Source organism: Mauremys mutica, chromosome 3, assembly GCF_020497125.1.
Source record: "Mauremys mutica isolate MM-2020 ecotype Southern chromosome 3, ASM2049712v1, whole genome shotgun sequence".
Taxonomy (NCBI): Eukaryota; Metazoa; Chordata; order Testudines; family Geoemydidae; genus Mauremys; species Mauremys mutica.
In genome coordinates this window covers 31974422-32000917 of record NC_059074.1, presented here as the reverse complement: position 1 = coordinate 32000917, position 26496 = coordinate 31974422, and the positions used below count along the sequence as shown (strand labels likewise).

The 26496-nt window shown below is 45.6% G+C and overlaps 1 protein-coding gene across 2 annotated transcripts in view; it reads left to right on the top strand.

Annotated features, from left to right (window-relative positions):
- The first annotated feature begins 11873 nt into the window (after positions 1–11873).
- HPCAL1 (hippocalcin like 1) overlaps positions 11874–26496 on the top strand; it is a 116352-nt gene continuing 101729 nt past the window's right edge. Inside the window, exon 1 of one of the 2 annotated variants that reach the window (XM_045011305.1) lies at positions 11874–12282. The gene's annotated coding sequence lies outside the window, so the exon portion shown is untranslated. The remainder of the gene's footprint in view (positions 12283–26496) is intronic. The other variant, XM_045011304.1, reaches the window with a different exon arrangement.

Genomic DNA, 26496 nt, shown 5'->3' with positions numbered 1-26496 from the left:
CACGTTTTGATTAAATTTAATTTAGAAAACAACTGAAATGAAGTATTTTGATAACGTCAGACCATCTCGTTTCAAGATTTTCAGAACATTTTAATTGTTTTGTTTCAAAACAACCTTTTGAAACTAAATTATTGGATTTTTATATAGTTTTTTATTTATATTAAATCATTAAGTTTGAAATTGGAACAAACTGTTTTGCTTTTTACTGAAACGTAACATTTTGATTAACCTGGATCAAGATTTCGGTTTGTTTGTTCGTTTGTTTTCAGACATCCATTTCGTGGGAACTGTCGAAATGTTTTGGTTTTGTCCTGTTTTGAAATCCTGGAATTTCTCACACATCAGAAAATCTGGTCCCCGCCTAGCTCTAATAAACAGTCTCTGTACTGCCTTCCTCTCCTGCTACTATTAGGCCCAGTTTTTCTCTCTGAAAATCTGGTCACGTTAGGAAAACTGGCAAGCTACACAGACAGCCTGGGCAGCACCAGGTGGCCTTAAAGTAGCTTCTGTGCCTGATTTAGGGCTTGGTCCTACAAACTGGCCCAAATCCAGCAAAGCACTTAAGTATTAGCTTAATTTTAAGCACACCACTAATCTCATTGGGCTAGAGGAAAAAGATGTGTTTTTGCCTTGTGCTAGTTTATATGTAGTACAATCCCAGTAAAGACAAAGTTTTCACACATGCAAGTGGATTAAAATAAAGACTATGGGGGAGCCTAGCGTTTACACTAACCTGCGAACTCAAGTTAATGCCTTGTCTTCACTGGGATTGTCCCTCACGTTAGGTCTCTTGTGTTAGGTAACCCCAGGTGAGAATGCACCATTCTTCCTAGTAAAGACTTAAATGAGACTATTCATGTGCTTGAAGCTAAGCACATTCTTTGTTTCTCTGCTGGATTGGAGCCAGAGAGCTTGGCAGTTTGCAGGACTGAGGCCTTGCTGCTGTGACAAGGGGACTGCTCCCAACCCTGTGTTCCCACTGCAATGAAGTCAGATGATATTTAAACATTTTAATCATAATCCTAATTTAATGATTAGCTTGTAGTATTTGCTAAATGCCAACAATGTGCCGAGTTATTTTTAACATCTTACTTAAATACTCTTTTCTGCAATAAACCTCCTTTTAAAAATTACTACCGTTTTTGTCTTTAAAAATACTAATTAAAAATATTTTAAATAATTTCCTCCCCTGTGATTTTCATTTCCTTAATTACCAACAGGAGCAAGACAAGAGCTCTCAATAGCTGCCATGTTTGAGCAAAATTTAATCTGACTTCTTAAAAATATTATATGTTGGTTTAGATATAATAAAGCAGCCCATACTTTAGGCTCAAGTCCCACAATCCATTACAATAAATAACTGGTGCCACGCAGAGCCCAGTTGTAGTCAATGATTCAGATGAGTATCCAGTTGCAGAATTGAGCTGTAGACCTGACTCTCCAAGAATCTCCATATGAGCAGACCCCTTCACCTACACAGAGCTCCAGTGGGGCTTCATACATGCACAAGAGCCGACCTGCAAAGGCAACTTGCAGGATTGGGGCCCAAATCGTCAAGTGGAAAGTGTTCCAAATTCCCTGCCACTATTCTTGTAAAATTCATTGACCTTTCAAAAAACAAAACAAAAACACTGCAAGATTTCACAAGAGCGGCAAGTCTTCTTTTTTGGGTGTAGGCAGTCTTTCCTGAGCAGAAACCTGATATACAGGTTGAGTGTAATGTTTGGTTTTTTTTTGTTTTTTTTTAAGTAAACCCACAATAGGAGTCAAGTTTGCATCTTTTGCCACTACTGTTTTGGAAGTACTTTGGCCTGTTTGAAAATCTTGCATTGCTCGAAATGGTTTTTAAAAAATAAGAAAGTTTGCAAAGTCTACGTGGGGATGTATCATATTGATTTAGTAGCACTTACAGTCAAAATAGACAAGAGAGGAGAAAATGGTGGGAGCAGAAAGAGGTGCAGAGAGAGCAACTGTATTACTTGCCCAAGGTTGCTCACCAGATCAGTGACTGAGCTGGGAATAAAACCCAGGTCTGATAGATTCCAAGCCCAGAAGGAACCATTGTGATCATCTAGTCTGACCGCCTGCATAACACAGGCCATTGAACTTCCCCAACGTAATTCCTAAGCACTGGCTGTTTTTCTAAAAGATAATCTTGATTTAATAGTTGTTACTGATGGAGGAGCCATGATGACCCTTGGTAAATTGTTCCAATGGGTAATTACTCTCATAATTACAAATATATGCCTTATGTTCAATCTCAACTGGGAGTCTGCTGCCTCCTAGTTCAGCGCCCTATGCACTAGATCACACTACCTCCCTGATCTAGTCTGTTTCCCTAGCAACCTGGGCTAGCTGCATCTCGGGGAGCCTTGCAGAGGCTCATTCCATGGGAAGAGGGTGTATTTTGAATTATTCCTGTGGATAACACTCAAAATTGTACCTCTTTTAGGTAAAGAGTAAGTCTGTGACATATGGACTTTGGGAAGGAGAAGTGATTCCTGAAGGACATCTCTTCTCTCCAAAAAATGAACCTTTGCCCAGTGACTCTGCATGAGATCATTGCATGGGCCATATATCACAAGTAGAGCTGGCTGAAATATTTTGCACTACAATTTTTTCTATGTGCAAATGTGGCTTTTGTCAAAATTCTGCAAGAGAAATTTTCCATTTTCGGATTGAAAGAATCAGAATGAAAAGTTTTGTTTCATAATGTCAAGTTGAAACCGTGTTGGTCATTTAGAAACTTTTTGGAACTTTTCATCCCATAAAATATTTCAATTTTCTATCGTGATTTGAAACAGAAAGAAATTTCAAAATGTCGGTTTCCTGCTGGATGAAAATTCTGTTTCCTGATCAGTGGTCATCACGAGATTTTTTTCAACCCTTCTCTACAAAATCTGTCTTGGTATGTTGAACATACATTGAAATTGTCAAGGCATCTGTATTTAAGAAGGGATCATGGCACAAATGAAAAGCAACTATTGCATGTTGATATTTAGCTTTCTCCCCATTCCATCCTGCAGGCCCAAGAGTTATTCTTAGGTATGAATGGATATGCATTACGTGTGTATTTTGAAAAATCTGCTACGTGATCTGGAAACAGCAAGGCAGAATTTCCAAGATGGTATATAGCAGGGCCTGCACACTGCAATTAGATCCATGCGGGCAGACCCTTCATGTCAATCTGCACAGCGGTAAGGGTCTACCTGTACTGATCCAACTGCAAGAGGAGTGTGACATTCAGGGGAATCTTGTGAATTTGGGAAGATAGTATGAAGTTGTTCTTATGAAAAATTGCTGTTCTACAAAATGCTTCTGTCTATCCATTGTAACTGTCAAGACTTTAAGCACATCCCTCCCAGACTAGATACAATGGACTGTAGTTAACCTTTCCTGTACTCTGACTAGTCAAGAGGTATGCTAAAGAGGTTGTATGCTTTTGAGGGGGGCTGGTTTAGCTGCAGGACTAACGAAGGTCAGAAAAAGCAAACGGGGCTCCAGGATTGAAGAGACAAAACAAGTGCTGTTGCAGAAAGACCATGAATGGCCTGGAGGACTTTCAGCCCAGCCCAAAGAATGCTTTGGAGTGGTGAGGAAACTGAGGTAGGGAAATGCACGCAGGGTTTATTATTTTTGTATATATCTGTGTATTTCTTGTAATATTAAAAAGCACTGGTGGCTTAGAATCCTGTGCAGTCTGTCACATCTGTCATGCCCTTGAAGAGTTAATGTCAGGAGTAAGGCCTGCAGCTGCCTCTGCTCAGTACTCCTCACACCTTAATGAACCAGCTGGGCTGCTTGACAGACCACCCTCCCAGATTGGCTAAGGAAGCAAGCAGGCCGGTTCTTAAGCTCAGCAGCAGCCTTAGCTTGCTGGCTGCTCACACACATGCCCCTGGACTCTTTGCCTCCCTGTGCTTGTCTCTCACCAAGCCCTACTCTGCTCCTCCACGGCTCCAACCCAGCTCCTGTTTGTTCCCAGCCTTGCTCCTGCCTCAGAACCAGCTCTGCTCCTGCCTTCCCTGGCTCCTGGTAATCCGGTTCTGACCCTTTGCTCTGATTCCTGACTCCAACTCTGTCTTGATCCTTGGCTCTGCCACTCAGACTTTGTCTCTGATTCTGACCTTCGGCCCTACTTCCTGGTTCTGGTCCTGTCTCGACCTTTGGTATTTGGACTCTCAGCACTAGGCCTGACTCCCATTCTGACCACTAGGTCTGATTGCCTGTGACCTGATCTCCTGACAGCTAACTTCTGGCCCCAGAACACCCAGTGGCTGGAGTTCTTGGAGAGAGTGTGTTTAAGTGGGGGAGTTGAAGGGGTCAGTACTAGGCCAGGGACTGGGCAGTTGGTCTGTAAGGTTTCAGCTCTCAGGAGGGGGTGCTCCCCTAGTGTGTGCCTAGGGATCCCCAGTGAGGAGCAGTGCGTGGACTCTGTTTAGATGCCAGAGGCTAAAAGCTCACCGGATCTAAGTGATTAATCCTCTCAGCAGACTGGTGAGTGGCACTCGACTGGAGTTGCGACAATGAGATGTATGTAACTAAGGGCAGTGTATGCAGACTTTGGATAGCATGACAAATCCAGGTCATTTTAGTAGGACTTTTTATGGGCACAGCTAAAATGCTATCTAGTGTTTGTTTGCCAGAATTTGTCATTTTTTTAAAAAAGTGACATAAGTGGGTTGTAAAACTACTAAACCTAATCCCAGGCACAACAACATTTCAGAGGGAAATAGGGTGTAATCTGTTTTTACAGGATTTTCCTATATTCAAACCCAGAAAGCTTCATATCAAATCTTATCTGAAAACATTAATTAACTTTTGTGCCTACTGTATTTATTGAAGCACATGTGCTCTAAAAAATCAGTTTGGAGATCCATGCAATAAGCAGGCAGAGGAATTAAAAGTGGAAAAAGTGCATTTTTAATCTAGAATTTCCTTGCCTTTGTCAGCTTTATTCAGACTTAGTTTTTTGTATTTATGCACTTGATCACTCTGTTCTCTAAGAAAAATCATTTTGTGCAGCCAAGTTTCCTTTATGCTGCTTTAGTCCTTTCTTTCATTGATCTAAAAAAGGATACCAAATACATGTTTCTATATGTAAATACGCATTATGTCTTTTGCTGTTCATATGCTTAGTCACACACAGATACTGTGGTACCCCTGGGGCAACCTGAATAACATCATAGAAACTGAAGTGCACATTTTTTTTTCTCTGTCCAGCTGTGCAGATTCACATCTGGCATTTTCAGGCTTGTTTCCAATCACCACAATACTGTGACGGCTCTTAGAATTCACTCTTCCTTGCCGTGGGAGAGAGGCACCACCCAGACAGTCTTCTGCTAACAGAAAAAAGAGTAATCATGCAGTGACAGGGTATTGCCACTCCTTGTTATAGTTTTGTAATAAACATCAATCTTGTGTTATCGGTACAGTCACAAGCATAGCAAGTAATGGGGGTGGCAGGAAAAGAAGAGCACACTAAACAGCATTTTATCTGTCACATGCACATTTTGCTTTCTCTCTATGTATTCAAAACGAGAGAGAGAGTCTCTGAAGGGAAGTAGCAGAAGCCCCTTTCTGCTAGGTCATTTAAAGATGGACTGGACAGCACACTAGAAAATACTGCAGGGAGCAGTCTTGCTTGGGCAGGAGGACTAAGATGACTTTGCAGACCTGTAATGCAGACAATTGGAAAAAAGAAATATGCATTTGTTTCAGTGGTAAACAAGATATTAGTTCTTTCTGTTGAAGTGACATGAATTGTCCGTACTGTAGCTGGCAGCAACTTGTGCAGCTGGCATTTCTCAGATGTTTGCTTTCTGCACCCTGGCTGGCATTGCAGAGCATGAGACCACCGAGGTGCTGAAGTGCCACAAGCAAAGATTCAATCATCAGCATCTGATTGCAACAACTATCTGTCCTATTGGTAACGTACAGACATGCAGCCAGCTTTTGGAAGAAAACAGTCCTGTGTAGACGAACTGGCCTTAGATTTCCCAAAACATTGCCATCAAAGACAAATGCTTCTGACTTTATTACTGTAATTCATTTGAAATCCACTCAAGTGACTTTTGGCAAGAGATTTGCAAAAGCAAGATTAAAGCAGGATGGAAAAAAAAATTACAAGGTTTCTTCAATTGCCATGTTGTTCATTTTAAGATGATGATACATTGATTTATGTAGGTGCTACTTTCTCCAACTGCCCTACGCACCTCAGCTGAAATAACTTAGGCTCTGATCATACAAGCTATTCCATGCAGGTGGCTCCCTCCACATAGTTTTTGGGGTTCTCTGGGTGCCTTAAATGCTACGCTGCTGTGGCTCACAGCCTGGACACCAACATCCAGCAGACATGGGTGCAGGTCACCTACTGGCTTCCACTGCCCAGTTTCTGTTTGCCCCAATATCCCCTAGTCTCAAATTTCCACAAAACCGTCTCCCTGAAGTGTCCAGCTTTCTCCTAATTAAATGTGCTGCTCCTTTAAAGAGACCGAGTTAGCTTGTTATCTTGACTGGAGTGAACAATCACTTCAGTTCAGTCACAGCATGGCTTGGTTTAGATAAAAAGTAAAACAAATTTATATAGTCAAAAAGATAGGACAGAAATGGTTACACACAAAGGTAAAATTATACTTCTAAAACTAACACGTAACTCCAGCAAGTTACACTCTTTATTCAAGGTAGTTTCCTCACCAATCTTCATTTTCCAACTGTGGCTGATTACTACTTAGTCAGGATTCCCATAGAGGCCAAGGCACTGGTTTTCCTTGTCTCCTTAGATGAAAGATCACTTAGGGGTTCTCTGCCCCTCTCTTTGTAGTCCAGTAAATCTTTGAAAAATATCTCTCTCAAAGTTCATTGACCCTGCTTCAAGAGTCAGGAAGACTTCTTAGGGTGCAGTCTCCATCCCCCGTTGAGATTAAGGGATCACTTTTCCCCCACTTGCTCTCCTGATGGCTTTTTTAGCCTGGCATGCAAATGTGGTTTTCAAAGCCTTTGGTCAACGGAACCACATTCCCTTGTCTGGAAGAAAAACTAGTTATCAGCTCTCCCTGACACGTCTGGTTTAAACATATTAGTCATAATTCCAGTATATCCATATAAACCTTTGTGGATTGACCATACATACATCACACAAGAATATTAATGATCACTGAGTTATTAGTCTTCAAATGACATATTACATGACACCTCTTAGAGACAGATATAACAACTGGGAGTTGGGGTACACAGAGATGGTCAGGCCAATAGAAACTCTCTGCTAGATACCAGGGAGCCCCTGGCCTTCTGGCATAGGGATGCTCTCAGGATTGCAGACTCCCTGCCACTAACCTCCTCCCTATGCAGAATAATTTGCAGGATTGGTGCTATAGTGCTCCAATTCTGCTGTTTGACTAAAGACTACACGATCAGACCTTAGATTAGTCTTCTTTCTAAAGTTCAAAGGGTTGCTTCCATTCTCATTGACTACGGCAGGCACAGGATCAGACTCAAAGAGCTTTTTTCTAATGCACCAACTAAGGGCCAAATCCTGCTTTCCTGGGTCTCAGAAGTACCTCCACTGAAGTCATTGGGACTGAAAACTCCAAGGCAATGAGCCATCTGCAAAGAGGCCCTTGCTGACCGACCCCCTCTGTCAGTACATGAATAACCAACTCTATTAATTGCAAGAGCTGTGATGGGGCTTATTAAGCAAACGGGAAATGGTCTAAGCACTCTAATCCTAGCCATCAGTCTCTTCCTTTCTTTTCTGGTATTGTTAAAAGCAGTTGTTTAAGCATAATGCTTAAGACCATTAATCAAAACCAGAGTTTGTATGAACACACACTGCTAAATTACAGCCGAGCCTGGTGCTACTAAAAGCTCACCAGTGCCAGGCAAATGGCTCTAATGTGAAGTGAGTCATTTAAAAGGTACATATCCCTTTACTATCCTGAGTTACCTTAAAGAAAAACAAATTTATTTTAGCATGAGCTTTCGTGAGCTAAAGCTCACTTCTTCGGATGCATAGAATGGAACACACAGACAGGAGATATTTATACATACAGAGAACATGAAAAAGTGGAAGTATGCATACCAACAGGCAGAGTCTAATCAATTGAGATGAGCTATCGTTACCAGGAGGAAAAAAAACTTTTTGAAGTGATAATTAAGATGGCCCATAGAAGGTGTGAGGAGAACTTAACATAGGGAAATAGATTCAATTGGTGTAATGACCCAACCATTCCCAGTCTTTGTTTAGACCACAGTTAATAGTATCTAGTTTGCATATTAATTCAAGTTCAGCAGTCTCTCTTTGGAGTCTGTTTTTGAAGGTTTTTTTTTGCTGAACACAATGCCATCAACAACCTCAAGAACAACTCTGACATCATAATCAAACAGGCTGACAAAGGAGGTGCTGTCGTCATCATGAATAGGTCGGAATATGAACAAGAGGCTGCCAGACAACTCTCTAACTCCACATTCTACAAGCCATTACCCTCTGATCCCACTGATGATTACCAAAAGAAACTACACCATCTGCTCAAAAAACTCCCCGAGAAAGCACAGGAACAGATCTATACAGACACATGCCTGGAACCCCGACCAGGTGTATTCTATTTGCTACCCAAGATCCATAAACCTGGAAATCCTGGACGCCCCATCATCTCAAGCATTGGTACTTTAACAGCAGGATTGTCTGGCTATGTGGACTCTCTCCTCAGGCCCTATGCTACCAGCACTCCCAGCTATCTTCGAGACACCACTGACTTCCTGAGGAAACTACAATCCATCAATGATCTTCCAGAAAACACCGTTCTGGCCACTATGGATGTGGAAGCCCTCTACACTAACATTCCACACGAAGATGGACTACAAGCCATCAGGAACAGTATCCCTGATAATATCACGGCAAACCTGGTGGCTGAACTTTGTGACTTTGTCCTCACCCACAACTATTTCACATTTGGGGACAATATATACCTTCAAGTCAGTGGCACTGCTATGGGTACCCGCATGGCCCCTCAGTATGCCAACATCTTTATGGCTGACTTAGAACAACGCTTCCTTAACTCCCGTTCCCTAACGCCCCTACTCTACTTGCGCTACATTGATGACATCTTCATCATCTGGACTCATGGAAAAGAAGCCCTCGAGGAATTCCACCGAGATTTTAACAATTTCCATCCCACCATCAACCTCAGCCTAGACCAATCCACACAAGCGGTCCATTTCCTAGACACTACTGTGCTAATAAAAGATGGTCACATAAATACCACCCTATACCGGAAACCCACTGACCGCTATACTTACTTACATGCCTCCAGCTTCCATCCCGGACACACCACACGATCCATTGTCTACAGCCAAGCTCTAAGATACAACCGTATTTGCTCCAATCCCTCGGACAGAGATAAACACCTACAAGATCTCTATCAAGCATTCTTAAACCTACAATACCCACCTGCTGAAGTGAAAAAACAGATTGACAGAGCCAGAAGAGTACCCAGAAGCCACCTACTACAGGACAGGCCTAAAAAAGAAAATAACAGAACACCACTAGCCATCACCTACAGCCCCCAACTAAAACCTCTCCAGCGCATCATCAAAGATTTACAACCTATCCTTAAAGATGATCCCTCACTCTCACAGATCTTGGGAGACAGGCCAGTCCTTGCTTATAGACAGCCTCCCAACCTGAAGCAAATACTCACCAGCAACCGCACACCATACAACAATAAACACTAACCCAGGAACCTATCCTTGCAATAAAGCCCGATGCCAGCTCTGTCCACATATCCATTCAAGTGACACCATCACAGGACCTAATCACATCAGACACACCATCAGGGGCTCGTACACCTGCACATCTACCAACGTGATATATGCCATCATGTGCCAGCAATGCCCCTCTGCCATGTACATTGGCCAAACCGGACAGTCTCTACGCAAAAGAATAAATGGACACAAATCTGACATCAGGAATCATAACATTCAAAAACCAGTGGGAGAACACTTCAACCTTCCTAACCACTCAGTGACAGACTTGAAGGTGGCAATTTTGCAACAAAAAAACTTCAAAAACAGACTCCAAAGAGAGACTGCTGAACTTGAATTAATATGCAAACTAGATACCATTAACTGTGGTCTTAATAAAGACTGTGAATGGTTGGGTCATTACACCAATTGAATCTATTTCCCTATGTTAAGTTCTCCTCACACCTTCTATGGGCCATCTTAATTATCACTTCAAAAAGTTTTTTTTCCTCCTGCTAACGATAGCTCATCTCAATTGATTAGACTGCCTGTTGGTATGCATACTTCCACCTTTTCATGTTCTCTGTATGTATAAATATCTCCTGTCTGTGTGTTCCATTCTATGCATCCGAAGAAGTGAGCTTTAGCTCACGAAAGCTCATGCTACAATAAATTTGTTAGTCTTTAAGGTGCCACAAGTACTCCTGTTTTTTTTTGCGGATACAGACTAACACGGCTGCTACTCTGAATCCTGAGTTAGTCATTCCTAAAGATAGGAGGGCAGGTAGTGCTATCACATTCATTAACAGGAGTCTTAATACTGTTACTGAAGTACAGGTAATTATAGTAGATGTTTCTGGAATAGAAATAACGGTGCATTGCATCTCTCTCTCACACATACAAATATTTTAATTTGCATGAATCATTTGGTTTAAACACTGTATGAAGCTGCTTCGGTTGTCTGATGCTTAATCAAATTCAATATATAGTTTGAAGGAGACAGATGAGTTTAATTTAGTCTCGACTTTTCTCTTTCTTCCCACTATAGAAATAAAATGAAGAAGCAGAAGAGAAAATTCAAAATAAAGGTGAGATACAAAAGCAGTTAAAGCACTGTGGTTTGTGTATTGCACTGCACCATTATATGAGAGTATTAAGGATGCAGTTAATGCAGGTATGTCATTTAAAAAATGTTCAAGTAGGCTAAATACACCCAATGGGTCCAATTGTCCAAATGCAGATACTTTAATAGGACAATAAGATCTTGTAATAGGATGCTCAAACTGGCACTTAAGTGCATACAATGGGAATGCTCTTGCTTACCTATTGATCTTAGCATTCAGATGCAGGATTCAAGTGTCCAAATAACATATGCACAGTGAAAACAAAGCTCCCATTCTCGTATGTCAGAGAGAAGGCAGAGGATAGAGCTGAGGAAATAACTCATAACCAAGGATTTATTCCAAAAACGTAGCGCCCTTTTCTGTTGCAAATTGTCTGGGAGCAGTTAACAACTTTCTCCAGTTTGTCTTTTATTCAAACGTGGTCACGGCCGACGGGGGGGGGGGGGGGGAAGCCGGTACAAATGACTGGGGCCTGGCGGTCCGGGGCACGGCTTCCCCGGCCCTGTGTAGCCGGTCTGCCCTTGCTGGGGGGCCCGAAAACATTTTTCACCGGGGCCTGAACGTGGTCACAATGACAAAATAATGTTCTGCGAAGAGTTCCTGCTCGGGGCAGTTTGTGACTCCCCAGAATGCGCTGAACGCAAGACCTGCGGTTCTCTTTGATGGCCTGCGTAGGTCGCCCGGCTGTTCGGTTCCCCAGCGGGTAGGCCAGAGCTCTGAGAAGGGGCTGGGGTGCGAGTACTTGGGCTGAGCACTCGGCGCTGCTCGGGCCGGGCTCGTGGCGCCCGGGGGCAGCCGTGTGCGCGCGACTTTCCAGGACTTCTCGGTACTTCCTGCCCTGCCGGGCACAGCGCGGTGGGGCGGGAGAGACCAACGGGTCCCTGCCGCAGGAGGCGCCGCCTGCTCCCCCCGCGGCTCCCCTGCAGCGAGGGGCGGGCCCGACGGCGCCGCCCCCCTGCCCGCCGTTGGTCCGCTCCCGGAGCCAATAGGCCGTCGCGCCTAGTGCGGGTTCGGGGGCAGAGCCCAGCGCGGAGTTTGCGCCGCGGCAGCGCGGGGCGCAGCATGGGGCAGCGTCAGTGACCGCGCGGAGAGCGCCGCTGCGGCCAGCCCGCCCGCCCGCCTCCGCCAGGCCAGCGTCCCTCCTCCCGCGGCTGCAAAGTTCAGTCTCCCCGCGGGTCCCAGGGCGGCTGCCGCTCCCGCCCCCTGCCAGGAGCCGGCGGCTCGTTTCCTCTTTCGCTCCTCGCTCGCTCGCCCGCCTCGCTCTGATCGCAGCCCGAAGCGGAGCCGCCGCCGAGCAGCAGCAGCAGCAGCCCCAGCAGCGAGCGCTTCGCTTCGCTTCGCTTCGCGCGGGTCCGGCGAAGGAGCGTCCCACCCCGGCCGCCGGAGCGCGGCGAGACCAGCCCAGCCCCAGGACCTGGTAAGGGCGGTGAGCGGTGGCTGTGCCCCCTTGGCGGGCTGCTGGGGGGACCCGCCTTCGGCTTGATGCTTGTTTTCGCTTCTCCCACTGTGAGCACCCCCTCCCCTCCCCCGTTACCCTTCTCGGGGGAAGGGGAGTTAATCGGCTCATCTCCTAGGCTTGGGAGTAGGGGAAATATAACCAGGCTGCGGGCAGGGTTTTGCAACAGTTGAGCTCCCCTGTCATACGGCCGGCGATTTTCCAGCAAGTTTGGGTTTTAAACCTCCAACTCGATGCAGTCGGTGCCGGCTGTCAGTGGGGTGCGTGCCTGCATCTTTTGGCCGTGTTCTCCCACCGGGGAAGCCGCTACAAGGTGGGGTGGGTGGGGTCTTTCCTCGTTTCCTCCAGGGTTCCAGCCAGCTGAGTTACTCTCCTTCTCCTTTGGTCTGTGACCTTAGCTGTTCTGGGGACCCGTCTTTCCAGTAGCTTCCTAACAATGTTGGGGTGTTTTGTTAAGTCTAGTAGATCATGATACATTTTGTTGAACTCACCGTGAATCATTCTTTCTCGCCAAAACCCTTCCTTATTAACTACGAGAGTCGTCTTCTCTTCAGCGTGTTTGTACGGTGCAGATTTACTATTTAATTCCTCCCCCAGCCCCTTTGGATTTCAGAGTTAAACCACTTCTCTGACTGTGGGTGTGTGAAATGAGAAGTGCTGCTTTTTTCTCTGCCTGACTACAGGTAGGCACCTAGGTGTGTGTGTATATATTTGTGTGTGTGTGTTTGGGTATGTGGGCGTGCATGTGAATTGTCTAATTTAGCAGAAAAATATGATGATTAAAGTTATGCAGAGACCCCAGGGCTCACATTAATGGTGGTTAATCTTTTACCAGTCAGACTTACAAATGCATAAACATTATACTGTGTTTAAACAAACTATTTAAAAACGGCACTTCCTATTTGCCATACTCTTCTAGAGAATGTCCTTCCAGAAAGTCTGTATGGTCCTTTACTGGTGTCCTCAGGAGAGGCTCAGAAAAACAAAAGCCAGGCTGGCTGGTGAGAGAGACCCTAGATCTGAAGAGAGTTACCTTTTTACACTTTAGTGGGTTCTTTGCTGAAAAGGGTTTTGTTGATTTACATTTGCATTAGAGTTGGCATTTGCTTAGTGATCTGTAGAAAGAGAGCGTGAGTATTTGAGGTTATTATGAAATGTTGAGATTTACAAGAAATTGTATGTAAAATGGCACACTTATGTTTTTACCAATGAATTTCCATACAAATAACCCTTTCCTGAGTGAAAGTAATGCAGTGTCTGAAATGGAACCTTTTTGTCTTCAAATACTGTATATGCTCACTGTGGTGTTTAGTCACCACTAGCTTTTTTTTTTTTTTTTTTAAATTGGGTCTTTGTCACATCCAGGAATGTTTACAGATAAACTTTGTCATGAGATCATAGTATAATGTATCTAGGTGCAAACAAAAACCTGTGACTATAATTCTTGTAATAGGAAGAAAGGGGGATGGAGACTGAGAATGCACTCTCTCCTCTTCCTCCTCTCAATATTTCAGGTATTTTCCAGTGGCTCTGAGCCATTCATTGTAATTCTGCCTCAAAACCTCCTATCGCCTAAAATGCAGCTCTAGCAAGACCATGGAGAGTTTCAGTAAACCGTTATCATGATAAAGCTGTCTTGCATACTCGTGCCAATACTGCTTCAGTGCTTCCTGCTGCCATTGGCAAGTAAAGCCATGGGAACAATTAATCTGCTGTGACTTTGAAGTGCCCTGCCCACTCTCCTTTGGGAACAGCTTTGACCATCTGAAGCTGAGTAGAACCACAAGCATATTGCTGTGACTTCTGAATGTTCTCTTTCTTACAATAGGCTCCTTGGAGCATGCAAACAACTGAATGTTAGAGATTTTCTGATTCAGGTGTTCTCAAACTTTGGGTTGGGATCCCAAAGTGGGTTGCAAGCCCTTTTTAATGGGGTTGCCAGAGCTGCTGTTAGACTTGCTGTGGCCCGGGGCTGAAGGCAAAGCCCAAACCGCACCACTTGGGGCCAAAGCCTGAGCCCCACCCCTGAGGCCGAAGTCACAGCCAGAAGGCTTCAGCCCTGGGTGTCAGGGCTCAGGTTACAGACCCCCCCCCCCGGGTCTGAAGCCCTTGGGCTTTGGCTTCCACACCCTGGGGCTTGGGTCCCATCCCCCCCATCTCCCCGCCCTGAGCTGGTGGGGCTTGGGTGGACTCAAACTTTGGTCCCCCCCCAGGACCCAAGGGGGGGGGGGGATAGCTCAGTGGTTTGAGCATTGGCCTGCTAAACCCAGGGTTGTGAGTTCAATCCTTGAGGGGGCCACTTAGGGATCGGGGGCAAAAATTGGTCCTGCTAGTGAAGGCAGGGGGCTGGACTCAATGACCTTTCAAGGTCCCTTCCAGTTCTAGGAGATTGGTATATCTCCAATTATTACCTATTACCATATAGTAATTTTTTTTTTTTGGGGTCAGAAAGGGATCGTTGTGCAATGAAGTTTGAGAAGCCCTGCTCTAATCTAGTGAGACATGAGGAAACCTCTGATCATCCTAACAGCTCTTTCCTTGTGGTAGACTGCAGGGTACTATTGTTCTGAATTAATAATACAGATTACTTTGTGGTCCAAATGATATTAAAGTTGGGGTATGACTGTTTTTTGTGTTTTGTTTTTTTCCTGGGGGGCCACATGAGCCACTGGTTAGAAGTGGTAACATTAAAAAAAAAAAAAAAAGATAGTGCATCTGTTGTTTGGACTTGAGTGGGGCAGAAATGCTAGTATTTCAAGCTTAACTTTCTGGCTTGTAGATTTTTCTTAATGTTATGGTGATGAGTGATGCATTGGATATACAGCCTATGTATGTGCGCGCGCAAGTGCAGAATGTGCTGATATTGGATGTTGCTTTTCTGAGTATCTGTTGATCGTTTCTTAAAACCTGACTTTAGGTCAGATTCAACAACTAAAAGTCTGTCTTCCCTTGACTGCAAGAGAAACCAATTTTTAAAACTGTATTCAGCTCTCAGTTTCTAGTATTAAAATGTTTTGATCTAGGATCAGTTCCTCTTGGCCATAGTCTACATCAGAAAATGTATACTGAAGTTGGGCTGCACTGAGAAGAACCGGAGCTTAACTCATGTTAAGTAAATTATCTCTTGCCAACAGAAATTAATCTCCAGATCATGTTGACTGTATTAATGAAGTAACATGCTGCATCAGGTGTCTGTGCAATAGGTTGACTGTAGGATTTCAATTCGCAGAGCTGTTAATTTTAACCGTAATGAGCGCAGAATGTTTTAAAGGTCTGAAATTCCAAATGCTACAATAACATGCTGCCATTCTGAAGTTGAACAAATGTATACGCTTATTTTATCTTCACTTTGGCAGTCTATTGCTGAACAAAAGCTCTCATAAGCTTGTGGTGGTGTGATAACCCTCTAAACCAACACATTGAGTATCCCAGCCAATATGTCTTCTGCCTGTTGTCATGTTCTGCTTCACAGTATAATAGCAAAGTATCTGTGTACTCTTAAACAGAATATTGAAGTCAAATATCTGCCTGCCTCCCGAATTTGCAGCTGAAAGAATACATGCTGAAATGATTCTTCTGGAAATCTTGTGTCTCTGGAAGTTCGGTATTTTATTATTTTTTAACCAGGAGATCTGTTGGTTCAGATATACAATAAAAAGTGCATTCCTTTGTGCTTGAGTACTTCAGTGGTACTATAAGGTACAAGTCTGAGGCTGAATCGATTTAACAATCTGAGATGTGCTGTAATTCCCCTGGAGTGCACTGCCTGAGATATGTAATTGCTATTAAAAAGTATTATTTATAACTCATAAAGTGACTAGTAAGACCTATGTTGGTTTTTTTTTATAAGGCATCTGAATTACCAACCTGGAAGAAACCACAAATGCTACTCTGTGACTCCATCTCTTCCTAATATACACAGCTCTTCCTTGTCCTTTTTGTGTCTGATCCTTTCACGATTAAGCAGGAACCAAGTAGTTCAGTGAATTCTTACTAGTCCACATTAGCTGAAGTGTGCTTTGCTCTGAATCAGAGACACTTCCTGCAGGAAGCATTCCAGTTGAAAACTGATAGACACTCCCCCTGTGCCCCCCCCTCGGTATTTTTGGATGATCAAACTACCTGAGAGAGTCTGCTTGAAAACTAGTCAACTCAAAAACATGAAGTAAATGTAGCCTCTACTACACTTGCCTTTGAGGCCCTCTGCAGGTTTTACCATTGCATTTTTAAAAAGAGGATTTTCTTGCCCCTGTTGCAGCATACTTGTACAGACAGCTGAGCAGATTGACTGCCCTAGTGTAGTCACGCAACTGAATGGGCATGCAGTAAACAAACCAGGAAAAATAATTTTCTCTAATATTTCAGTGATAGTAATATGGACGTCTTCAGAAAAGACTTTAAAATTGATGGCATCCCTTTTAAGTATCCAATAATGTTGTTAGAAAGCCATTTAGATGGTGCAGCATAGACGTATGGAGACTTTATGAGGGAGGTTGAATATTAGGAGTATGAAGTGAGCTTGACAGTTGGTTGAGAAGTCAGATTGTGATTTTTGTTGTTTTGGACACTGTTTCTGGTGTAAAAAATTAACTAGTGTACTGATCGTCTTGTAAAGGTGTTTATTTTTTTTCCTTTCCCAGACACGAGCATGTGGGTGTATGCAATCTACTACCCGAAAAGAAGCCAGGAATACTTCATTGTGAAATGTCCTGGTGTGTGTTTAGTTCTAGTGATTAAGTTGTAGGCTGTTGTAATTTATTGAAAACACAAACATTACTCTTGACAGAGATTGATGGTGTAGGTCAGGCTTCAGTTAAGGAAATGTATCTTATTGTTGGCTGAAAGTTGGCAAGTGTCTTGTGCTAAGTCATTATAGAACTGGCTGTGGCGTGGGTGGCGGGGAGGGAAAAAGAATGCCTTCTGGGGGCCCAAAGCCAAGTCTGTGTGGGTGTATTGTGAGCCTTTCTTTCCATGTTTTTAATTCGCCTAAACACTGAGCAGACGAGCACATCGGTACAGAATGGACGCCTTTGTTGCTCTGTAGTTTCAAGATTTTTTTTCAGTTCTGTAAAGTGTATTGTGAATGGAATTCCTCTATTCTTGGCTCTGCGCCCATTGTGTAGGGGGAGGAAAGCTTGTAGTTGTACTGCCAATAGTCTGATCCTGGTTTGGAGGGCGTCGCTTGCTTTCTCTTATTTTGATTGGGTGTTCAGCAGTAAATAATCTTTCCCAAAACTTACCGCATTGCATTTCTTAGAACAAAGGTCGTTTCGTGGTGGCAAAATGATCAGTTTTTAAAAAAGTAGAGCATGAGTTATGAAACTTGAGTGTTTGGTAGGTTTTTGTGTGGCTTTATAACTACTAGCACTTGATTTTTCACACACTTAATTATTAAACTATTTAATTAAGGAAAATAGCAATATCTGTGAAGCATATCAGATTATATTGCAAATCCTTGTTGTCTTTTCACTGAAAGAGAGAGGATTCCTTAGCAGCAGTGAACTTTGGTGTGAATTCTAGAAGCTGGAGAGGAAAGGGGAGGAGAAGCGAGATAAGCATGGAATTAGGTTTAATAGATAGTAGAAAGCAAGTGGTGATTAGGCACCACTTGGGTTTTTTTTCCTTTTGGGTTGGGATTTGTTACACTCAGAGTTTATGTATGTCCCTTTGCTTCAGGAGGATTCTAAGGGCTTTCTTAGAAACTAATGATCTCGCGCAATAGGTGACACAGAAAATACTCAGATTGAACCCAGTTTTTGTCTTCCCTTCCCCCCCTCACCCCCCAGTATACCATAACATAGAACGAGTGTTTCAAATGCAGATATTTTCTAAATTGCTGCCTTGTGATTAATCTCTGTAATACAATCAGAACCTTTTAAGTGAACATTTTAACATGTGCCAATACTAAGGATGCTGATGTTTCCTTCCCATCCTTGTAGGATGTTGTTTTTACTGGTGCCACTGGCCAGTCAAGCATAGCAAGTATGAGTAAATGGTTCAGCTTTTCACTGACGGGACCTTAAAATCTCTCTGCAGACACCAAGAGGTCTTGGTCCATACTGCAGGGATTATAGTGGCGTAGCTATTTTTCGATTGACCTGTTTGCGTCTAGCCCAAGGATTAGGTTGGCATAGCTTTGGCACTTACATCCCTGAGCAGTGTAACTATGTTGACCTATCATTTAAGTGTAGACCAGGCCTAATTCTCCTTTGACTTACATAGGTGTAAATTGCGAGTAAGTCCACTGAAGTCAATTAAGGGCTTGTCTACACTACAGCCAGGATTGATGGGATTGACTCTGCAGCGATTGATCCACAGGAGGTCAATTTAATGGGTCTCGTGAAGACCCGCTAAATCGACCGCCGACCACTTGAACTTCGACTCTGGTACTCCACCAGATCGAGAAGAGGAAGGAGAGTTGATGGGAGAGCATCTCCCGTTGACACAGCGTAGTGTAGACCCTGCGGTAAGTAGGTCTAAGCTACGTCGATTTGAGTTATGCTATTCATGTAACTCAAATTGTGTAGCTTAAATTGACTTTCCTCTTTAGTGTAGACAAGGCCTAAGATACACTTGTGCAGTTGAGAGGAGTATTATGTGTAAGGTTTTTGTTTTTGTTTTGTTTTTAATTTAAAATATCTGGATTGCCTTTAGGAAATTGACTTCCAGTGAAGTGCTTGGTAGCTGGATTTTTGTTGTTGTTTTTGCAGGAGATTAGGGTGTTTTTTTTCCTCCCCCTCCCCCCCCCCCAGGATGCTGAAAAACTAAATAGACTGCAAGAGTTTCACTGTTCCTCCTCTCTTTCCCTCTTCTCCTCCCTCCCCCCCCCCCAAACACACAAGCATGAAGAATCCTTTTAACCACAATGTCAAATACCTTTTAGAAGCAACAGCTTCTAGATAAAGCAAGTCCCAGGCTGGTTGGTGTTTTTCAAATATGTGTAAAATATTGTTTTAAAGTCTAATCCTGTTTCATTCGGAGTTGATGGGCCAAAAGAGAATAGGAGAAAGTCTTTAGAGCTACCTGTTGACGTTACTATGATGCAAGAAGATTTCTAATTCACATCACTTTTTCTGCACTCAGACCTGATCTCTGAAACATGCATTGTGAGTGAGAGAAAATGGTGCTCATTCTGGAGAATGTTGGTTTATGTTACAGTATTGTAAATTTCAGCCTTTCATAGGGATCAGTCATAATTTCTAAGGGACATTTTTCCTCTGACAATACACAGAATGAGAGCAGACTGTTCTTACCATATTAAAGAAAAGTACATAATTTAGACTCCTTTCCATTAGGATATAACCTACACTTTACTTTCCCAATGCTGCAAATTCTCCTTAAATAAGGCCCTGATTCTGCAGTCTGATCTGTACAAGCAGATCCCCTGTGCTTCTGCGGAGCCCGGTTGACTTCAGTGGGACTGTTCATAGGAGTAAGGGTCTGCCTTCATAGATCAGACTGCACAATCCACTCATTGTTATTCACAGAGTGAAACTTCATTGCAGAGCTCTGCCTCTGTCACTGAAAATAGATTCCCGAGTTTCTCTTGCTCACTGAGCAGCCGTGAGAGGGGGTCTGCATAGAAGCAGATTGGCTGGGACTGAGGCCTGGCAAGGTAGAAGTGATGCTTGTTGGTCAAGGGAATGCTCGAAAAGAGCAGGCTGAAGGAGTGCCTGCGCCAGTCACTGAGGGTATAAATCCACCTTTTGTCAATGTGGTTTTGTCTCCTGGGAGTTTTATTGTATCCATGCTCTTCCTGCCCTCCAGCAGCGGTGGCTGCAACTGTTCCTCATTGGTTGACTTTCTTCTGTGCCTTTGTTCCCTCCAGGCAGGGCCAGTATGGCATGTTGCTTAGGTTTATCCTTTTTAACATCCAGGTCGGTCCTGTGGTGGTCCGAAGGCACCTTTCCACTTTGAGTGAGATTGGCTGCTGTGAGCTCATCACACAAGTGCCCACTACTCAGACCTTTGCACTAATGCATAGCTGGGGACATTTCATGGTGCTAGTGGTTATCTTTAGAAGTCTGCATGGTCTGGGTGCTGATCCTTGGAGAGACCATCTCTCATCCTGATTGGTTATAGATCACTTTCATTCATAGGATTAACCATTCTGGCTAGCAGCAGGACACCTTCAGTTGAGGATTTCCTAGCATGGGAATTTGCTCACCCATAGTAGCATGCCAGAGCCTGAGTCTGGGGAGTTTCAAAGCTTGTTATGGGGTCCATTTATTTTGTTCTGTGTTTGGGTGATTTGGCTGAGATTTACCTGCCATACATATAAGGGCTATAAAAATGAATGGCATTTCCTGAGCAAACTTGAAATTCTTCTTCCATCCTAGATATTACTGCGCATGTATGAAAGCCCCAGATTATTTAATATCAATATTGCGGTAGCTACTAGGAGCCAACCAGGTGAGTGCCTCAAAAATATGAGCCAGTGATGTTTTTTTAAATGGTGTATATAGCTGTGCATTTCACTCATGGGTTTCTCTATTCTGTTTGTCCACTTAGACCCTGATCTTGCAAACACTTAATAATCCAGTTGAAATAGTGGGAATACTCCTGTGCTTAAAATTAAGCATGTGCTTAAGTGTTCGCAGGATAGGGCATCATAGATTATAAACTCCATGTTTTCCTATGTGCTTGTACTATACCCTGCAAAATGCCCCCAACCCCATGTTGATTGGGGCCTCTTGGTGTTATATATATTTGACAGCTAGCACCGATGCTTCCAGTTTAAAGGCAGTAAGAGGCTGCATTGACTGTGGTAGAAGAAAAACCGTGCTTCCAGCAGCATTTAGGATGTCATGATACAGAATCTCTAGGATTAAGGCAGCCTCCTCCTATCACCTTCCACTCTCTGCCCCCATGGCTGCTCCCTCTAAGAGTAAGCCTACACCAAGCAGACGGTGTAAATTCCAGCTCTGTGCTTGCTCTGATCGAGCTAGCATGCTAAAAATAGAAGCATAGCTGTGACAGCATGAGTGGTAGGAGGGGCTAGCTGCTTAGGTCACTGAGACCTGGGGTCTCAGATGGGATCTAACTCAAGACAGCTAGCCCCGCTGACTGCTGGTGCTGCCATGGCTGTGCTTCTGTTTTTAGCTCACATTGAACTAGCACAGATGTGTCTCCTCGAGCTGGAATTTACACCTGGTTCTAGTGTAGATGTACCCTTAAGGTTCAGGACAGCAGGCTCAGTATTTGAGCTTCAGAGGAGGTGGTGTTGCAATATGAGAGTAGGGTTGCCACCTTTCTAATGGCTGATTCCCCCAAGGCTCCACCCCTGTCGCTTGCTTGATCCTCTCAAGGAACCTGCTTTCAGGTGGGAGGCATCCCCGGCTGAGCAGGGACTGGTGTGGGTTCATGACCCGGTGCCTGCCCCAGCCCTGTGGTAACTGGACTTTTGGGTTTGGTGTCATTTAGTGTTGCCAGGTCCCCTTTTTGACTGGACTTCCTGGTTGAAAACTGCACATCTGGCAACCCTAAATGGCTCCTGGACACAGAAGCCAAAAACCGGACCCTCCGAGTAAAGCCTGGATGGATGGCAACCCTATATGAGAGGCAGCAGGCTAAGGGGCCTAAATAGGATGGTGGGAATTCTGTAGAGGGGTCAGATGAGTCTGTTGCACACACCTTGACTCTCTATTACATAAGAGTGGTGAAGGCATCCTTGCTTCTTCCCCAGCTGGTCCAGTGGCTGTTTCCTCTCCCTTAATTCCTTGCCTTGCCCACAGACCATAAGTCAGAGAAGGAAGCTTGCACAGGGAGGAGTAGGGTGATGGGGAGACAGCTGTTGCGACTTCCAGGAGAGGAGCAAGTACAGCCAATGCCACATCTGCTCACCAGAGGGATGGTGGCCGAGCAGCAGCCTAATCCCGACATCCTCTTTCTTCCCTCATACTCGTATTCTTTCCTCGTCCCGGGCTGCTGGTCCCTCTTGCCCCCAACAGCTGTTCAGACTGTCTTTGCTCCCCAAATCAGTCACTGATGCCCTCTATCAACCTCTGAGAAAGAGATTGAGAGGGAAGTCGCTTTAATCTTAAATGTGCTTGTAAACAGGACCCTGTGTGCTCTGCAGCACGATGGAACAACATTCTGTAGCACGAGCACCTAAATTCCACAACGTACATTTGTTCTTCACAAAATATCCCACATTCCCATCCCTCCCAAGCTCCCTCACAGACAAAGAAATGGCTCCCCGCCAAAAATGCTCAATGATGTAAAATTCATATATCTTTATTTTTAACAATTATTTTATTTTTACGATGCATGCAAAATATATAAACAATTTGGTTGCTGTTCCCTAGGTAGTCTGGCTTGGTAGGCCTTAGCTCAGGGGTAGGCACACTTTTTGGCCTGAGGGCCACATCGGGTTGCGAAACTGTATGGCGGGCCGGGTAGGGAAGGCTGTGCCTCCCCAAACAGCCTGGCCCCCGTCCCCTGACTGCCCCCTCACAACCCCGACCCATCCAACTGCCCTGTTCCTTGTCCCCTGACCTCCCCCTCCTGGGTCCCCGCCCCCCTATCCAACCCGCTCCCTGTCCCCTGACTGCTCCGACCCCTATCCACACCCCCATCCCCTGACAGACACCCCCGGAATCCCACACCTATCCAACTGCCCCTGCTCCCCGTCCCCTGACTGCCCCCCCATCCAACTGCTCCCTGTCTCCTGACTGCCCCCCGGAACCCCTTGTCCCTTATCCAACTCCCACCTACTTAACATGCTGCTCAGAGTGGCAGGAACTCGCAGCCGCCTGGCCGGAGCCAGCCATGCCACCCAGAACGCTGGCATTGCGTCGCGCTGAGGCTGTCAGGGAAAGGGGACAGTAGGGGAGGGGCCAGGGACTAGCCTCCCCGGCCGGGAGCTCAGAAGCTGGACAGAACGGTCCTGCAGGCCGTAGTTTGCCCACCTCTGCCTTGGCTCACGTGATGTTATCTAGTCACCCAAGTCAAACTTCTTTCCTCCACCTCTCCCCCATGTATGCTGAGGAAGGTGGAGCTTGTAGCTAGCTTCAGTGTCTCATCTCCCTGGCTCCCCAGGCCCGCCGGTAGTGCTGTTCTCCAGGAAGCTCAGCTTGTGGCTCGTCCCTGCTCCCAGGCTGAAAACTGGACTCCAGCTGTGGTTCCCCAAATCCCTGTTGCCTGAGTCCATGGAACAATGCAAAGAGTGTGTATGGTACTCCAATGAATTGCTTCTTGTGGGGTGAGCAGAAAGCAAGAGGCAGCTGCAGGCAGGTCCCAAGAGGGGAGAGCTGCAGTGAATTAGCAAAATTCCACAGTCAAGAAGCTGAGATTCATGGCATCTTGGGGGGGAAAACTTCATTTTCCATGGTTAGGAAATTGCAGAGTCAGAGTCATGATTGAGGTGAATGGGGCAGTATCTGCCTCTTGGAGCTATTGTTTCAGGCTCTCTGCAGACTTTTCTTTAAAGTTCTAGTTTAAGAGCAGGCAGACAACAGTACATCAAGTACTCATTGCCCATTTTCAAGGTCTTCTCTGCAACCATAAAGATTAGAAACATATTTTTTTATTATTATTATGTTAACTTTTATATTATTATTATTATTTAAGATGAAATTTCTGTCGTCACAAATTATTTTGCAAATTCCATGGCTGGGAAATCCACTGGGCCCTCTCTATGGCCCCTCCATATATAGGGCAGCATGGGCATGAGGGCAAAGTTAAGGTTTTTCGAGGTACTTTAACCCTGCAATTCCATATTTTACACTTTTTACACTTTTCTTTCAAAAGTTCAAGCTCTTCAAACTATTGTGTGTTCTATTACGTTTTTCCCCAGTATGTTTATTTTTGCATATTTACAACCTTAACTCTAGTCTAACAAAGGGCTTGTTTTTTCCTGTGGATGTACTTGATGAATTGTACTGCAGTTAATGCCACCCCTTGCGCCCTCCCACCCCCGCCTCCTCAAAAAAAGCCTTTATAGTGCAGCCAAACTCCGTGTATAGCTTTAATAGCTAGCATCCTGTGCAGCGGGGAAGCGCAACAGAAAGAGGATAAAAAGAGGAAGGGAAGGATAAACTTCCTGAACAATGAACATATAATGATATAATTGTGTTAATCTTATTGGAAAGAGTTTAGCATTAAAAGAGGAAATGGGGTAAATATAACTGGCACTGTTCCATCCCATACTGCCTTTATCTCTTTTTACTCTAACCCAATAGTTTGTGCCCAGTCAGGCCAAACAGTATGTGGCATTTGTCAATCGCCTCTTCAATTCAGGAAGGAAAAAAATAGCTATGTGAAATAAATTAATTTCATGATGACACTTGAAGGCCTGCAAAATTAGGTTTTAATATGCTTAGTCATAGTGGAGAATTAGACTTTCCATGCTTCTTTCTTTCTCTTGTAAACAGGGTCTGTGTGGGTCTAGTACAGCATGTGATCTTACTGCTTAAATGTTGGGCTCAATCACATGATAACCTGAAATTAACATTCTTTTTGGAGTAGATAAGTAAGCTCAGCAGATTTTTAACAGTAAGGGTAAATTTCAAAATCGGAACAACTTACTGAGGGTTGTGTGGTTCTTCTTCGAGTGATTGCTCCTATGCATTCCATGTAGGTGTGCGCGCCGCGCGTGCACGGCTCTTCGGAACATTTTTAGCCTAGCAACACCGGCGGGCCGGCTGGGCGCCCCCTGGAGTGGCGCCGCTATAGCGCTAGTTATATACCCCAGCCGGCCCGTCCGCTCCTCAGTTCCTTCTTCCCGCCCGTGACGGCAGTTGGAACTGTGGAGTGCTTGTCGTCCTCCACGTACCTAGCTCACCTTGGTTCTAGTTTGTATTTAGTGTATATAGTTAGTTGTTAAATTGAGTTAATTGAGTAGTTAGTAGTTAGATTAAGGGGAATTAGGGGGGCTTAGCCCCTCTTTTCCCGTCCGGTGCGGGCGTATGCCCAAGACACCGGGATTCAAGCCCTGTGCGGCTTGCCAGCGGCATATGCCCGTTGGGGACCCCCACGACGCCTGCCTTCATTGTCTCGGCGAGGGACATCGACCTGACAAGTGCCTCATTTGCAGGTCCTTCAAGCCGCGAACTAAAAAGGAGCGGGACATTAGGTTGCGGCAGCTCCTTATGGAGTCGGCGCTTACCCCTGCGGTGCCGACTCCTCCGGCTCCGGCGTCGTCCTCGGTGCGGAGTGCTCCAGCGGTCCCCGGCCGGTCCGGTACCGAGACTGTTAAGAAACAGCCGGCACCGAAGCCCCGGCACCGTTCCCATTCACCATCGGGGAAACGGAAGCCTAAGCCCAAGGCTGTAGAGACTGCTTCAGCGAGACCAGTGGTCCAGCAGCCAGCAGCGGCGCCTTCGGCACCGTCCAAGACAGCGCACGGACCGTGCGCGGTACCGTCGACTCCGGCACCGGCTGGGCCGTCGAGTCCGGTACCTCCGCGCTCCCCGGTGCAAGCCGTGGTAGAGCTGCCTCTCCCGTCCACGCCCGAGACGTTCTCGACGGCGAGGCAGCTCACAGAGGCACCGAGCCTCCGGCCCCCGGCACCGCCGGTGCGGGCCGTTCTGTCAGTGGGCAAACCGGCCATGGTACGACCTGCCACCCCTGACTCACGGGATAGAAGGCGATCCAGGTCCCGCTCCCGGTCCCGATCCCGGAGACGGTCACCTTCCCGCCGTTCAAGGTCACGGCACCGGTCTCCATCCCGGTACCGCTCTCCTTCTCGGCGCCGGTCGCAGTCCCGGTACCGCTCTCCATCGCGGTACCGGTCGTACTCCCGGAGGCGTTCCAGGTCCCGGTCCCGCTCTCCGGACCGTCGGCACCGAGGGAGGTCCGGCTCCCGGCACCGCTCCCGACGCCGGTCTCGAAGCCGCTCCCATCGACGACGATCGAGATCGCGGTCGACCTCCCGCTACTCTCGCGGTCGCAGGTCCCGCTCCCGGCACCGTGACGATCGGCACCGGTACCCGGCACCGTCCACGGACAGACTAGTGGCATCGACGGCGCAGTCTCTGAGCGCCTCTGCCCCCCCGTGGCCTTCCCGTCAGCCGTCGGTCGCTTCTCACGACGACGCCGGCACAGATTACCGCGCGGACCCGCAAGGTCAAGACCCGGGTCCCCAGCAATGGGGTTTCTGGACCCCCTGGGCCGCCCACGAGACTCAGGGTGCCCCCTTCCTCCCGCGACAGGGGACTTCGGTCCAAGGGGTGC